The following is a 16,767-nucleotide window of genomic DNA, read 5'->3' on the forward strand; positions in this document are numbered from 1 at the left end:
CTGTGGTGAATACATATTTTAAGAAGAGGGAGGAACATAGTGTTACGTACAAGAGTGGAGGAATATGCACACAGGTAGATTACATCCTATGCAGAAGAGTTGATCTGAAGGAGATTGAAGACTGCAAAGTGGTGGCAGGGGAAAGTGTAGTTAAGCAGCATAGGATGGTGGTCTGTAGGATGACGTTGGAGATCAAGAAGAGGAAAAGAGTGAGGGCAGAGCCAAGGATCAAATGGTGGAAGTTGAAAAAGGAAGACTGCAAGGTTGAGTTTAGGGAGGAGGTGAGACAGGCACTGGGTGGCAGTGAAGAGTTACCAGACAGCTGGGAAACTACAGCAGATGTAGTAAGGGTAACAGCAAGAAGGGTGCCTGGCATGACATCTGGAAAGAGGAAGGAGGAAAAGAAAACCTGGTGGTGGAATGAGGAAATACAGAGGAAGAGGATGGCAAAGAAGAAGTGGGATAGTCAGAGAGATGCAGAAAGTAGACAAGAGTGCAAGGAAATAAGGCGAAAGGTGAAGAGAGAGGTGGCAAATTCTAAAGAAAAGGCATATGATGAGTTGTATGAGAGGTTTGACACTAAGGAGGGAGAAAAGGACCTGTACCGATTGGTTAGACAGAGGGGCCGAGCTGGGAAAAGATGTGCAGCAGGTTAGGGTGATAAAGGATAAAGATGGAAACGTACTCACAAGCAAGGAGAGTGTGTTGAGCAGACGGAAAGAGTACTTTGAGAGGCTGATGAATGAAGAGAATGAGAGCGAGAAGAGGTTGGATGATGTGGAGATAGTGAATCAGGAACTGCAACAGATTAGCAAGGATGAAGTAAGGACAGCTGTGAAGAGGATGAAAAATGGAAAGGCTGTTGGTCCGGATGACATACCTATGGAAGCATGGAGGTGTTTAGGAGAGATGGCAGTGGAGTTTTTAACCAGATTGTTTAATGGAATCTTGGAAAGTGAGAGGATGCCTGAGGAGTGGAGAAGTGTACTGGTGCCGATATTTAAGAATAAGGGGGATGTGCAGGACTGCAGTAACTACAGGGGAATAAAATTGATGAGCCACAGCATGAAGTTATGGGAAAGAGTAGTGGAAACTAGGTTAAGAAGTAAGGTGATGATTAGTGAGCAGCAGTATGGTTTCCTGCCAAGAAAGAGCACCACAGATGCAGTATTTGCTCTGAGGATGTTGATTGAGAAGTTTAGAGAAGGCCAGAAGGAGTTGCATTGAGTCTTTGTGGACTTGGAGAAAGCATATGACATGGTGCCTCGAGAGGAGCTGTGGTTTTGTATGAGGAAGTCGGGAGTGGCAGAGATGTACGGAAGAGTTATACAGGATATGTACAAGGGAAGTGTGACAGTGTTGAGGTCTGCAGTAGGAGCGATGGAGGCATTCAACGTGGAGGTGGGATTACATCAGGGATCAGCTCTGAGCCCTTTCTTATTTGCAAAGGTGATAGACAGGTTGACAGACGAGATTAGACAGGAGTCCCCATGGACTGTGATGTTTGCTGATGACATTGTGATCTGTAGCGATAGTAGGGAGCAGGTTGAGGAGACCCTGGAGAGGTGGAGATATGCTTTAGAGAGGAAAGGAATGAAGGTCAGTAGGAACAAGACAGAATACATGTGTGTGAATAAGAGGGAGATTAGTGGAATGGTGAGGATGCAGGGAGTGGAGTTGGCGAAGGTGGATGAGTTTAAATACTTGGGATCAACAGTACAGAGTAATGGGGACTGTGGAAGAGAGGTGAAAAGAGAGTGCAAACAGGGTGGAATGGGTGGAGATGAGCGTCAGGAATAATTTGTGACAAATGGGTATCAGCAAGAGTGAAAGGGAAGGTCTACAGGATGGTAATGAGACCAGCTATGTTATATGGGTTGGACACTGTGGCACTAATCAGAAAGCAGGAGACAGAGCTGGAGGTGGCAGAGTTAAAGATGCTAAGATTTGCTTTGGGTACATTAGAGGGTCAGCTCAAGTTGGATGTTTGGGAGACAAAGTCAGAGAGGCAAGATTGCGTTGGTTTGGACATGTGCAGAGGAGAGATGCTGGGTATAATGGAAAAAGGATGCTAAGGATAAAGCTTTGAGGAAAGGGGAAGGCCTAAGTGAAGGTTTATGGATGTGGTAAGAGAGGACATGCAGGTCATGGGCGTAACAGAACAAGATGAAGAGGACAGAAACATATGGAAGAAGATGATCCGCTGTGGCAACCCCTAACGGGAGCAGCCGAAAGAAGAGGAAGATTAACCTTATGACTATAACATAAGTTGCCAGACCATGTAATTTTCTTATATTAGACTGATGTACTGGTGTGATGGACATGCATGTTAAGGACACTAAATTATCTTAGTGCAAATGAATGACCAGAAGACTGGTCTATGCTTTGCAACAGATGTTTCTATAATAAGTTCCGAGATCCCTTGACATTAAACTGGATTAGGTAAGTGCAAAAAACGTATAGATTGAAAAATTAAGATAACTAGAAACGGTCTCTGCCTATAGCAGAAATAAAAAATACAATCTATTATCTTTTACTTGGTATTGACAATTAAAAAAACTCTTGAATGTACAACTCTAACTTGTCAATCAAATTAGTGTTGAGAGGCTATTGTAATAATTAAACAAAAGCAAATTTAGTTACCTATGATAATTTTTTTTTTCATTTTACTCCTACCAGAAGCAATTTACAGTCTGGTAAAATTAGAAACCTTTCATTTAGTTTTCAAATCATTAATTAAAGAAAAAAATAATCAAAAAGTAAATTACATTAACCTAAGCTGCACATCATAGGAATATAAGAGGCACTGAGACAATGCTTAAAGCTTCACATAGACAGGGCCAGAATTTGATTATAGGACATGATAATAGCATGTATGTTAAGAAGAAGAAGAATGTATTTATATATCAGTTACTCCATATCAAATTTTCTGAAAGCAAGATTTAATATTGTGTCTTTGTGCATTTCATTTTGGTATTTAGTAAAATGATTACTGTAATGACAAGTATAGTTGTTTATACACAGCAGACCCTAGAATAATCATTGTCTTCACCTTAGCTTTGCTGCCCACACAGTCAACAATATAAGGCAAATGAGAAGGTAAATTGATTCTCTGTGAGACCCACATGAGAAATTCTAAATCAAATTCATCCACATTTCTGCCGTCAGACATATCAGAAAGACCTGACAATTTCCTGGGTTAGTAGCATTTACATAGGAAGAGCAGGAGATACTGAAATGTAAGGAAATGCCTGTGGCAACTGACATAACAGCTGCTTAATCGATGTTGCATTATGCAACTACTAGTCATGAGGTATGTCAGGTTTGCAGACCATAGTTGCTGATCTTGTCGCCAGACCATGTCAATTTACATAACTGAACATCAGTGCCCATGTTACATACAGCGACTGGATGCTGACCTTCCAGCTTAGTCATGTGTTGCCGTTTATGTGAGGACCAATAGCATGCTGCTTTTCAGAGCTAGTCTTGTACGAACAGGTTAACAGGTACACGATCAGCTTTACATTATGTAAATAAAGATCACGACTGAAAATCGCTGTAATAGTCACCAAATGTGATATAGCCTTTAGTCTATGCTATGGTACATTTATTTTATTACTACAGTGATCCCTCCTTGATCACGGGGGTTGCGTTCCAAAACCCCCCTCAAAAGGTGAAAATCCGCAAAGTAAAAACCATATGTTCATCTATATATATAATTCACTAAGGGCATGCAAGACAGCAAGCGCAAGCAAGACATCAACAACTCACCAAACACAGCCTCAGGCAAATATGATGGAGACATTCCTGTAAATCATCTTGCACATACTGTATGAAGTATGTTTTGTGAATAGATTCTGCCATTCAAATGAACATAATTTTGACTCACCCTGTGTGTGTATTATATATATACTAGCAAAATACCCACGCTTCGCAGCGGCGAAATACTGCCTTAAAATTTTTATTAAGAAGAAAATGAAACCTTTTTAAACTGAGGGAAAAGATACCAATAATTATTTGTTAAGAATCTCTTTGTATACCACATTGTGAGTTCGGCACTCCGGTTGTAATATGACCAAGCTGTGCGCTGAGCTTACTCTTGAGAGCATGCAATGTACAGTTGGCCATGTGAACAGTAATCTTGTTTCAAATCTCACAGCTTGGATTGCTGCTGTCATAATCGGTTTGAGTTTCATGGTTTGTTTCAATTACGACGGTATTTGTAGGACTTGTGTTGAAGAGACATTCGGCATCTGTCAAGCGTTGTAATTATACAACCGGTTTCATCAATAACTTTACATCCAGCTTTTGAGAGTTTAAACATTCATAAACATCAAAGTGTCCACTACTGAAATCGTCACCTGTCAATCTAAGATGTTTAAGAGGCATTGGCGGTTGTCAAAAGGTGTAAAATACTTGGCCATTTCGGTACACTTGAAAGCGACAACTGAACAATTCACTCTTATAGTGCTCCTGTTTAGAATAATTATCTCCTGTACCGTCATCAGTCCACACCTTGAACCTGTCCCAGTCATTCAATACATAAGACACAATGTTCCTCCGGATATCAAGAGTGAGCCTGATATGGCAGTGCAATATGTAACAAAGAGAATGGAAAAGGTAGGTGCCATCTCTGGGCATGGAAACCACTCGGTAAGTGACAGTTCTTTGATCGATGGTGATCACCTCGATAGACATGTTAATGGGGGTACGATTGGAATGATAAAGGAAATGGGTACCTGAACAATGTGAAGTAAGTCTAAAATACCTAAACAATAGCTATAATCGTAATAAATGAACAATAAAACAGTGGAGAAGCCGTGGATTAAACAAAAAGGCTGTAGTTATCAGTAGGGAGACGTGAATCCCGTGGCAAAGCAAGGAAGGGAATGTAGAGACCGGATCGACGGACGGTCTTATATAGGCAGGCAGCCAACAACGTGGGAGGCATTGGGATGGCAAAAACCAATTACTGCATATAATACTGCATATCAGCAGAAAACACCTTATACCAGGGGTACCCACACTTTTTCGGCTTGCAAGCTACTTGTAAAATGACCAGGTTGAAATGATCTGACTACATTAAAAATTATATATATATACACACACACAGTGTATATACAGCGTGTATATATATATATATATATATATATATATATATATATATATATATATATATATATATATATATATATATATATATACATACATATACAGTGTATATACAGGTGCTGGTCATAAAATTAGAATATCCTGACAAAGTTGATTTATTTCAGTAATTCCATTCAAAAAGTGAAACTTGTATATTAGATTCATTCATTACACACAGACTGATGTATTTCAAATGTTTATTTATTTTAATTTTGATGATTATAACTGACAACTAATGAAAGTCCCAAATTCATTATCTCAGAAAATTAGAATATCAATTAATACCAATGCAAAAAAAGGATTTTTAGAAATGTTGGCCAACTGAAAGGTGTATGAACATGAAAAGTATGAGCATGTACAGCATTCAATATTTAGTTGGGGCTCCTTTGGCCTGGATTACTGCAGCAATGCGGCGTGGCATAGAGTCGATCAGTCTGTGGCACTGCTCAGGTGTTATGAGAGCCCATGTTGCTCTGATAGTGGCCTTCAGCTCTTCTGAATTGTTGGGTCTGGCGTATTGCATCTTCCTCTTCACAATACCCCATAGATTTTCTATGGGGTTAAGGTCAGGCGAGTTTGCTGGCCAATCAAGAACAGGGATACCATGGTCCTTAAACCGGGTACTGGTAGCTTTGGCATTTTGTGCAGGTGCCAGGTCCTGTTGGAAAATGAAATCTGCATCTCCATAAAGTTTGTCAGCAGCAGGAAGCATGAAGTGCTCTAAAACTTCCTGGTAGACGGCTGTGTTGATCTTGGACCTCAGAAAACACAATGGACCAACACCAGCAGATGACATGGCACCCCAAACCATTACTGACTGTGGAAACTTTACACTGGACCTCAAGCAACGTGGATTCTGTGCCTCTCCTCTCTTCCTCCAGACTCTGGGACCTTGATTTCCAAAGGAAATGCAAAATTTAATTTCATCTGAGAACATAACATTGGACCACTCAGCAGCAGTTTTGTCTTTAGCCCAGGCAAGACGCTTCTGACCTGTCTCTTGTTCAAGAGTGGTTTGACACAAGGAATGCGACAGCTGAAACCCATGTCTTGCATACGTCTGTGCATGGTGGTTCTTGAAGCACTAACTCCAGCTGCAGTCCACTCTTTGTGAATCTCCCCCACAGTTTTGAATGGATTTTGTTTCACAATCCTCTCCAGGGTGCGGTTATCCCTATTGTTTGTACACTTTTTTCTACCACATCTTGTCCTTCCCTTCGCCTCTATATTAATGTGCTTGGACACAGAGCTCTGTGAACAGCCAGCCTCTTTAGCAATGACCTTTTGTGTCTTGCCCTCCTTGTGCAAGGTGTCAATGGTCATCTTTTGGACAACTGTTAAGTCAGCTGAATTTGGGACTTTCATTAGTTTTCAGTTATAATCATCAAAATTAAAAGAAATAAACATTTGAAATACATCAGTCTGTGTGTAATGAATGAATCTAATATACAAGTTTCACTTTTTGAATGGAATTACTGAAATAAATCAACTTTGTCATGATATTCTAATTTTATGACCAGCACCTGTATATATACAGTACCGTATATCTTTCTAGTAGTGGCGGCTTCTTATTGATGCCCGTTCCCAATGATGTCGCGACAGATAGGCGCGGTCTCTAATAGTAGCTGGTCTCCTTTAAGCTCTGGTCTGTAATAAGCGCCAATCTCCAATGACCCACCGCCTTTTCGTGCGCTAATCCTCTTTTTGTACCACCTGGGCTACGCCCTCCTGCAGTGAATCATAAGGTATGAAGGAAGCAAGAAAGTCAAAAGAAATTTCTTTGTGTACATTTTGCCCTTTCGCTCCACGTCAATCATAACCCCACAGGGAGGGCAGAGGTGGCGGGAAGAACACGAAAATGCCATCTTCGACACATTAATCCTGATAAAACTGATTACTGCACGACAACAAGTAATGGGAGTACCTGTATTGCCATCACAAGAAGATGAAGATGAAGAAGAACTCACAAATAATGAAGCAATCATTACCTATTCAGACGACGAGTAGATGGTAAGTACTGTACTTTATTGTATCTTATCCAATCTCATGTCGTAATGTATACGTATATGCGTGAGTTTGGAGCTTATTGCATTTCCTTATGTTCCGCAGGGGACTTGTCGGGCTGATGCACGCTTTCGTGCGAAATTCAGACTGGTGCAGGCCAGTGCTGGTGGCATCATTGGCAAGAAAGTTGACGTCTACCGTACCTGTTTTTCATGCTTACGGTAGTACCGTACTGTATACTGCTTTAATAAGACCGTACTGCTGTACTGATAATTTCATTAAATCTTGAAATGTTCATCCGGTGTTGTTGCCTACATTTTGTGACCGTAAATACGGTACCATACCGTATTTTACTGCCAAATGAACCCCATTTACCCAACATCATTCCGTCTGCGAGGCTTAATAATAGCCGGTCTCCAACAACCGCCGGTCTCTTTTAAACGCCGGGCCGTCCGAATAATTTTTTGAATAAACGCCGGGGCTACTATTGGAAGATATACGATATATATATATATTTATATTTATATATATTTATATGCATAGCATTCGAAGTCTGAATCAGAATTTGATTTTGATTGTATGGGCGGTTACCTACCAGTTAACGTGTGTGGTTGGTCTGCAAGTCGGCAGACATCCGCCACGGGTGCCCTCTCAGTTGCGAGAAGCAGATCATAGAATGTTACGTAGTTAACTGTCAAATAATGCAAAGAGTATTATTTTGGGCTCATCAGGCGTATACACTCCACTGCACCCATCATCGGGGATCGAACCTCAATCAAGTGCTAAATGCCATAGGGAGGATATATGATAGACTAACATTTAAAAGGTTTTTTTTTTAATGCAACGAGATCTACCTGCACTCCCTTTGCGATCTACCAGATTTTGGCACCTTGCGGTCACTGAGTTGACCATGGACTGTATACCAAAGTATTCTAAAGTCAAATGTGAGGCCCTCTGTCCAGCAGCTAAAGCCCACAGAAATTGGGTCATCCAACAGGACAATGATCCCAAGCACACCAGCAAATCTACAACAAAACAGCTAAAAAAGAAATGAATCACGGTGTTGTAAAAGCCCAGGCAAAGTCCAGACCTCAACCCGACTGAAATGCTGTGGCAGTTCCTTAACAGAGCTGTGCATAAACAAATGAGTGCAAAACTCAATAAACACAAGCAACATTATAAAGAACAGTGGGACAAAATTCCTCCACAATGTGAGAGACTGATAAAGTTATAAAGAAAACAATTACTTACAGTTACTGTTGCTAAAGGTGGTTCTACAAGCTATTGAATCTTGGGGTGTACTTAGTTTTCACACATGGCTTCTCTATTTTGGCTTCATTTTTGTTAAATAAATAATGACACTGTGAAATCTGTTGTGTGTTGTTTTACACCTGAGGTTAGATTTAAATAATTTTAGAACCTGGTAAAGACCATTTTTTTTTTATTATGTCCTGATACATAAAACCATAGAACTGTAACAGGGTGTACTTTCTTTTTCACATGATTCTATGCTCTTCACAATCTTAAATGACTACACACAAACTTTCTTTTACTTCAGTCTATGTTTTATATTGCAGGCAGTTGCAAAATAAAGTGGTTAAGTAGAGCTAAAAGACGCCTTGTGCATTTCTAAGAAAGTGAAAAACAAGAGATGAAGTCCAAAAATACATTCTTTGGTTTATCAGAAATATTTTTGGAGGTTTGCCATTAGGGAGACAACAACTATATCTGGATCTGTATAAACTGCTATTATATAAATATGCCCAAATTCCCTAGAAAATTAAACTGGACACGAGAAAATGCATAGATTTAAGCACATTTTGTTTTTAAAGTGCAAATATGAACACCACCTTGAAGAAACATATGTCTCTACTGTTAACACCACCTTTTGCTTTCATACCTCTAAGTAAACAATAGTTACAGCAGTAATAAAGATTAGCACATTACAAAGGATATTCAGTTCATTTAATCTATTTTCATTATGTGTATGCAAAAAGTAAAAACATAGCCTTTTAAATTTGGTTCTGGTACACTAAGAATTTTCCCAAGGTTTTTTTTCTCATTTTATAATATTATGTACTTTTGTGGATTGAAGGTTACAAAGTTAATTACAGCCAGTGATGTGTAACTCCTTCATTAATAAACATAACTGAATTTATAAAATTGGCATTGTATACTATGGAGGACATTAAGAAAGTTTAACGATTCCCTGAATCAATATGAAGAAAATGTCCTGATTCTTTGAAACAGACCAAAACTCTGCTTTTTTTCCTCTAATTTACTTTTGTTCATAACTTCAAGAGTGAAGGTCTGATGTGGAAAAACTATTGGTTAAGCTAAACATAGCATTTGTACCCTAATCAAACAGCATAGGACTCAATAGAATTAATGAGATTTTAAAGTAAGGTAGAAGCAACAAGTATGAAAGGTTTTCTGTGCAGAGTCAAAAAATAAATAAATAAATCAAAATAAATACGTTCTTCTCATCCATAAAATGAGGACTACACAGAGTATAGTTTATATTGGTCTAAAGCTCAACCACCACGGGATACAGCAGTCACCCTGTAAAGTATATTTGGTTCATTGGTCAATCCAATTTTAAGTGCTAAGCAGCCAAAATGGAACTAAAAACAGAGACCTAGCCACTTCATATGCTATCCATTTTATTAAGAAAAAAAGCCTTTCATAGAAAATGTTACTTACTTCTAGAAAGGTTGCACTGTAATTTGCAAAAACTACAGGAGTGCTAATAGGCAGGATAAAAAACACTTCTTCCATCTGTCTTAGCTGTCAGTTATCAAAAATAATTAATAATTAATCAAAATGATAAAGATATTTGAATAAATCTGTTTCTGCAATTCTTTGAATACTGTAAATAACAGAAAAGTAACCTTATGGATGCATTCAAGTCTCAGTATTTATTACTATCAACAGGCACTTGGCTGGCAACAGGCTGCAAGTAGCAAAGGAAGCATAATGTTGATAAAGGGAAGAGGTAAAGTCCCCAAAAACACTTTGGACCTGAGCATATTTATTCAATGATGCAGAATTACAGCATTTGTTCCTCTTGATTGCTTCTTTCTTTTGCACGACTTGGCTCAAACACTAATTAGCACATCATCATCTTATAACAGGCTTAAGTTTCGAATTTGGTGTTTTAGCTCTAGACAATCCTCAAAAAACTGTGACACACAGACAGATAGACACACACACACACACACACACAGATGCAGTATGTTCCGGTGCGCAAGATGAAAAGAAACATTGGCACCATGGTTTGAAACATGTAATGTTCCTCCAGGGTGCTGGAGGGCTGGTGATCTGACAAGTGATAGTGTGCCTGCAATCTTACCAGGAAGTGTATGATGGGTGCCATGGAGAGAGAAAACAAAACCACAACCTCCTCCTGAGTCAATAAGCTGCAGAACACTTTCCCTACTTGTAGGTTAGGATGCACATTTATGGTCAAGATAAGGGGAGGGAAATCTCTTTCTCAGCTGCTAGAATGGGCACCTGGCAATCAGCCATAAAGACCTGTCCCTTTAAGGATTACTAAAGGGTAAAGTCAGCTAAAACATCTGTATCACCAATTGGGTCACCCTTCAACTAAGAAAGGGTCAAGCTGATCTAAGATTCATACCAATTTTGCATTTACTCATAATTCTGAAATGTGTTTGCTACATACTAAAGCAATGGGTAAAACTGTATTACTAATTCATGGGTTACTGATTCATTAATTGATTATAATTAATTTGAATTATCTGTAATAAGCTGTAATTTTTCTGTATTTTATGTAAACATTTTCTTACAATATAAAATAGTACCAAAGATGTGAACAGGTTTTCAGCAAATCAATGCATTCAAAAAGACTTAATTTAGTTTGCAAATTTTTAATTTAAGATAAAGAATATTCCTTGTCTATGATGACATTTTAGAAGTAAAAACTAATTAAAAGATGACATACAAACATTACAAAAATATATGGTAAATAACTTTTACACATTTTAATATTATTTTGTGCAAGAAGTATTTTATTAATATCCACAGTAATAATGTACCAAAACTGATGATTAAAACTATTTGAACAGGCGCATGACCTGCAACTCATCCACACTAAATTATACTACATTATAATGATAGCCTCAAGAACCGGGATTGTGGGTCAATATGCTAACTCAATATAATACTAGTAACAGTGCCTTTCCCCTATTTGAACTTAAAAATTCTAAGTACCATGATATGTTACATACCAATTTTAAACAATTATGGTGTTTCATGTATTAGTTTGAAAGCTATGCAAATACAGATTGTCAGTATTTCTACTTGCATAAAACATTTATTTATGTGTTCTTATGCTCATATATAAAAAAGGATTGACGGTTAATAAACTATTAATGGCAACTTTCTTTCTTCTTCTTTTGGTTGCTCCTGTTAGGGGTCTACATAGTGGATCATCTATTTCCATATCTTCCTGTCCTCTACATCTTGCTCTTTTACACCCATCACTTGCATGTCCTCTCTCACTTTGTCTCCAATACGTCCAACCTGAGCTGACCCTCTAATGTACTTGTTCCTAATCCTGTCCATCCTCATCACACCTAATGCAAACCTTGACGTCTTTAATTCTGCCACCTCCAGCTCTGTCTCTGGTCTTTTTGTCAGTGCCACTTTCTCCAACCCATATAAAGTAACATAGCTGGTCTCACTACTATCTTAGAAATCTTTCGTTTCACTCTTGCTGGTACTCAGCTGTCACAAATCACTCTGACACTCTTCTCCACCCATTCCACCCTGCCTGCACTCCACTCTTCACCTCTCTCCCACACTCCACATTACTCTATCAGGGGTGTCGAACTCCAGGCCTGGAGGGCCACAGTGGCTTCAGGTTTTCATTCTAACCCTTTTCCTAATCAGTGACCAGTTTTCATTGCTTCTTTCCCCTTCATTTAAATAGCCCTGTTTGTAACGATTCAGTCCTCTAAATTTATTCCTTTCTTCATTAAATGACAGCCAAACAGAAATGAGATGTGAAATGAGACAACAGATGACCAGCTAAATTGGGATTTCAAACTCCAACCAATTTCACTCCAACCAGTCTCTTAATGAGAAGCTGATTCTTGCTGTTAATTAAACCCATTATTTAATTCCATGGCTTGTTGCTGCTATCATTCTGCAACAGCAGACATTTACAAAAAAGTTGATTTTTCTGTTTTTTCTAAGAACATTGTGAAAATGTTTTGGTGACCTGAGAGATCAACCTTACCGAGACCATCATCTTTCTTTATTTTCAGATATTGTGTGATGGGCACAGGTTAGCTGGTCATATGCCGGCTTGTTTTGTGTCTCATTATTGTTTGGCTGCTAATTAAGAAAAAAGAGACAACTAAGGGGCCTGATTGATGTTAATTATAACTAAAGTAAAATAAGTTAATTAGCAGCAAAAACTTGTCACTAATGAAGAAGATGGTTAAAATGAAAACCTGCAGCCACTGTGGCCCTCGAGGACTGGAGTTCAACACCCGTGCTCTATACTGTTGATCTCAACTATTAAAACTCAACCATCTTCACCAACTGTACTTCCTGCATCCTCACCATTCCTCTGACCTCCCTCTCATTCACACACGTTTTCTGTCTTGGTCCTACTGACCTTCATTCCTCTCCTCTTTAGAGCATATCTCTCCAACCTGCTTCCTACTCTCATTAAAGATCACAGTGTCATCCATAAACATCATAGGTCAAGGGGACACCTGTCTAAACTTCTCTGTCAACCCGTTCATCGCAAATAAGAAAGGGCTCAGAGCTGATTCCTGATGTAATCCCACATCAACCTTAAATGCATCCGTCACTCCTACTACATATCTCACCACTGTCTCATTTCCCTCATGCATATTCTGTACCAGTCTTACATACTTCTCTGCCGCTCCAGACTTCCTCATACAATACCTCAAGTCCTCTCTAGGCACCCTGTAATATACTTTCTCTAGGTCCACAAAGATACAATGCAATTCCTTCTTCTCACTTGTGAGTATGTTTCTATCATTATCCTTTATCACCCTCATCTGCTGCTCACCTTTACCAGCTAAGTCCCACTGTCTAGCCAATCAGTACAGGTACTTTTCTCCCTCTTTAGTGTCCAACCTCTCATACAACTCATCCTACACCTTAATTTTAGCCTTCACCACCTCTCTCTCTTTACGTTATGCCTTTTCTCCTTGAACCCCTGTCTACTTTTTTTATATTTAATAATAATAATAATAATAGTCTACATTTATATAGTGTATTACTCACTGCTCCAAGTGCTGCCCATGCAGGGAGGACCTGAGATGCAAACCTATGATCTCATTACTGCATCTCTCGGACTATCCCACTTCTTCTTCACCAACTTATTCCTCTGTATACTCTCCCGTACATCCCCATTTCACCACCAGGTTTCTCTGTCCTCCTTCCTCTGTTCAGATGTCATGTCAAGCATACCCTTCTAGCTGTCTCCCTTACCACTTCTGCTGTAGTTGCCCAGCTATCTGGTTACTCTTCACTGCCACCTTGTGCCCATCTTACCTCCTGTCTGAACTCCACATTAAAGTCTTCCTTTATGAATTTCCATCATTTGATCCATTAGCTGTGCCCTCATTCTCCTCCAATTCTTGCTCTGCAACATTATCCAAAAGACCACCATTGTACTTTATGCTGCCTAAATGCGGATTTTTCATGATAAAACTTGGTTGCCTTTATGGAGCACACCATATACATGTGTATATATATGTATGTGTATATATATATATATATATATATATATATATATATATATATATATATATATATATATATACACACACACACATCCATAAATATATATACATATCTACATACATGTACACACACATACATACCTACGCACACATATACATATACATATATATATATATATATATACTGCTCAAAAGAATTAAAGGAACACTTTTTAATCAGAGTATAGCATAAAGTCAATGAAAGTTATGGGATATTAATCTGGTCAGTTTAGTAGCAGAGGGGGTTGTTAATCAGTTTCAGCTGCTGTGGTGTTAATGAAATTAACAACAGATGCACTAGAGGGGCAACAATGAGATTACCCCCCAAAACAGGAATGGTTTAACAGGTTGACATTTTTCCCTCCTCATCTTTTCTGACTGTTTCTTCACTAGTTTTGCATTTGGCTACAGTCAGTGTCACTACTGGTAGCATGAGGCGATACCTGGACCCTACAGAGGTTGCACAGGTAGTCCAACTTCTCCAGGATGGCACATCAATACGTGTCATTGCCAGAAGGTTTGCTGTGTCTCCCTGCACAGTCTCAAGCGCATGGAGGAGATTCTAGGAGACAAGCAGTTACTCTAGGAGAGCTGGAGAGGGCCATAGAAGGTCCATAACCCATCAGCAGGACCAGTATCTGCTCCTTTGGGCAAGGAGGAACAGGATGAGCACTGCCAGAGCCCTACAAAATGACCTCCAGCAGGCCACTGGTGTGAATGTCTCTGACCAAACAACCAGAAAGACTTCATGAGGGTGACCCAAGGGCCCCATGTCCTCTAATGGGCCCTGAGCTCACTGCCCAGCAGCATGCAGCTCGATTGGCATTCGCCATAGAATACCAGAATTGGCAGATGCACCACTGGTGCCCTGTGCTTTTACAGATGAGAGCAGGTTCACCCTGAGCACGTGACAGAAGTGAAAGGGTCTGGAGAAGCCATGGAGAACATTATGCTGCCTGTAACATCATTCAGCATGAGCAGTTTGGTGGTGGGTTAATGATTGTCTGGGGAGGCATATCCATGGAGGGTCACACAGACCGCTACAGGCTTGACAAAGGCACCTTGGCTGCCATTAGGTATCAGGATGAAATCCTTGGACCCATTGTCAGACCCTATGCTGGTACAGTGGCTCCTGGTGCACGACAATTCCTGGCCTCATATGGTGAGAGTATGCAGGCAGTTCCTGGAGGATGAAGGAATTGATACCATTGACTGGCCACCACACTTTCCTGACCTAAATCCAATAGAACACCTCTGGGACATTATGTTTTGGTCCATCCAATGCCACCAGGTTGCACCTCAGACTGTCCAGGAGCTCAGTGATGCCCTGGTCCAGATCTGGGAGGAGATCCCCCACAACACCATCTGTCATCTCATTAGAAGCATGCACCGATGTTGTCAGGCATGTATACAAGAACACAGGGGCCATACAAAGTGCTGCGTACAATTTTGAGTTGCTGCGATTAAATTTTGGCAAAATGGACTAGCCTGCCACATAATTTTTTCACTCTGATTTTTGGGGCGTCTTTGAATTCAGGGCTCTGTAGGTTGATCATTTTCATTTCCATCAAACGATGTGGCATCCTTTCGTTCCTAAAACATTACCCAGTCTATATCAGTATAGATATCCAGGAGGATTTCTTTTTCCCATTGAGATCTGATGTGTTTTCAAAGTGTTCCTTTAATTTTTTTGAGCAGTTTATATATATGGAAGAGAAGGTCTGTGATACGGTTTGCATATTTGCAGCTGGAGATCCACAAAGGGAGATAATGAATCTCGTATCATTAAGTAGTTTTTATTCCTGAGCTTTCAACCCCTGCCAGGGGTCTTCATCAGAGGATAATGCTTAGACTTACAAGAATCAAAGGCAATATATAGAAATCAATTACGTTTTGGGGGGCAAGTATTGGGTGTAAAGTCTTGTTTATTATGAATATGCTCTTATTAAGTTTGCATATGCTGGATTGCTGGATTTATGTCCAAGTGCACAAGACTTTACACCCAATAACCCCCACGTAATTTATTGCTATATATTGCTTGATTCTTGTAATTCTAAGCATTATCCTCTGATGAAGACCCCTGGCAGGGGTTGAAAGCTCAGGAATAAAAACTACTTAATGATACGAGATTCATTTTCTCCCTTTGTGGATCTCCAGCTGCAAATATATTTATATATTAATGATGGTCACAAAGACAGAATGAGTCCCAAAAATAGTTGGGATGGCAACCCGGCCAACTCTATTTAATTTCAAACGCAACAGGCGCACGTTGGTGCTCAAACATAAAGAATGCAGGCGGTCACCTCCACTTCGCACTCGGGTGGTTGTTCCGAGTGTCAACTGGATGATAACTTGCATACAAAACCGCTAGATCACCCCCAAGGGGGTGGGTTAGGGTTGATTTCACCCTACAGTATTTTTAGTCAACCAATGAAAAACATGTCTACCAAGTTTCATGAAAATCACTCCAATCGTTCAGAAGTGATGCTGGAACATACATACATACACACATATACATTGGCTTTTATTTTTATATATATATATATAGATTTGTGAAGAAGTATTAAAACAATAATTCAAATAAAAAAAAATTTAAAAAACAGAGTAGTGAGGTTATAAAATGAATGGATGAATAGATGGTTAGCTTTTACAACTTAACATTCTATTTTGGTTCATTTAGGCCTGTTTGTGAAACTGTATCCCAAACAGATAATGAAAGACATACCCCCATCCATACCTGTAACGCAGAAACTTAAAAAAAGCTCTTGCTTTGTGACTACACAATTAAAATGAATTATTTACTGAAAGTCCAGAAGGCATTAAA

The 16,767-nt window shown here is 39.4% G+C and overlaps 1 protein-coding gene across 2 annotated transcripts in view; it reads right to left on the reverse strand.

Annotated features, from left to right (window-relative positions):
* rab28 (RAB28, member RAS oncogene family) overlaps positions 1-16,767 on the reverse strand; it is a 243,845-nt gene that overhangs the window by 174,393 nt on the left and 52,685 nt on the right. The gene's annotated exons all lie outside the window — the stretch shown is intronic.

This window comes from Polypterus senegalus, chromosome 4 (genome assembly GCF_016835505.1).
Source record: "Polypterus senegalus isolate Bchr_013 chromosome 4, ASM1683550v1, whole genome shotgun sequence".
NCBI classification, from domain to species: domain Eukaryota; kingdom Metazoa; phylum Chordata; class Cladistia; order Polypteriformes; family Polypteridae; genus Polypterus; species Polypterus senegalus.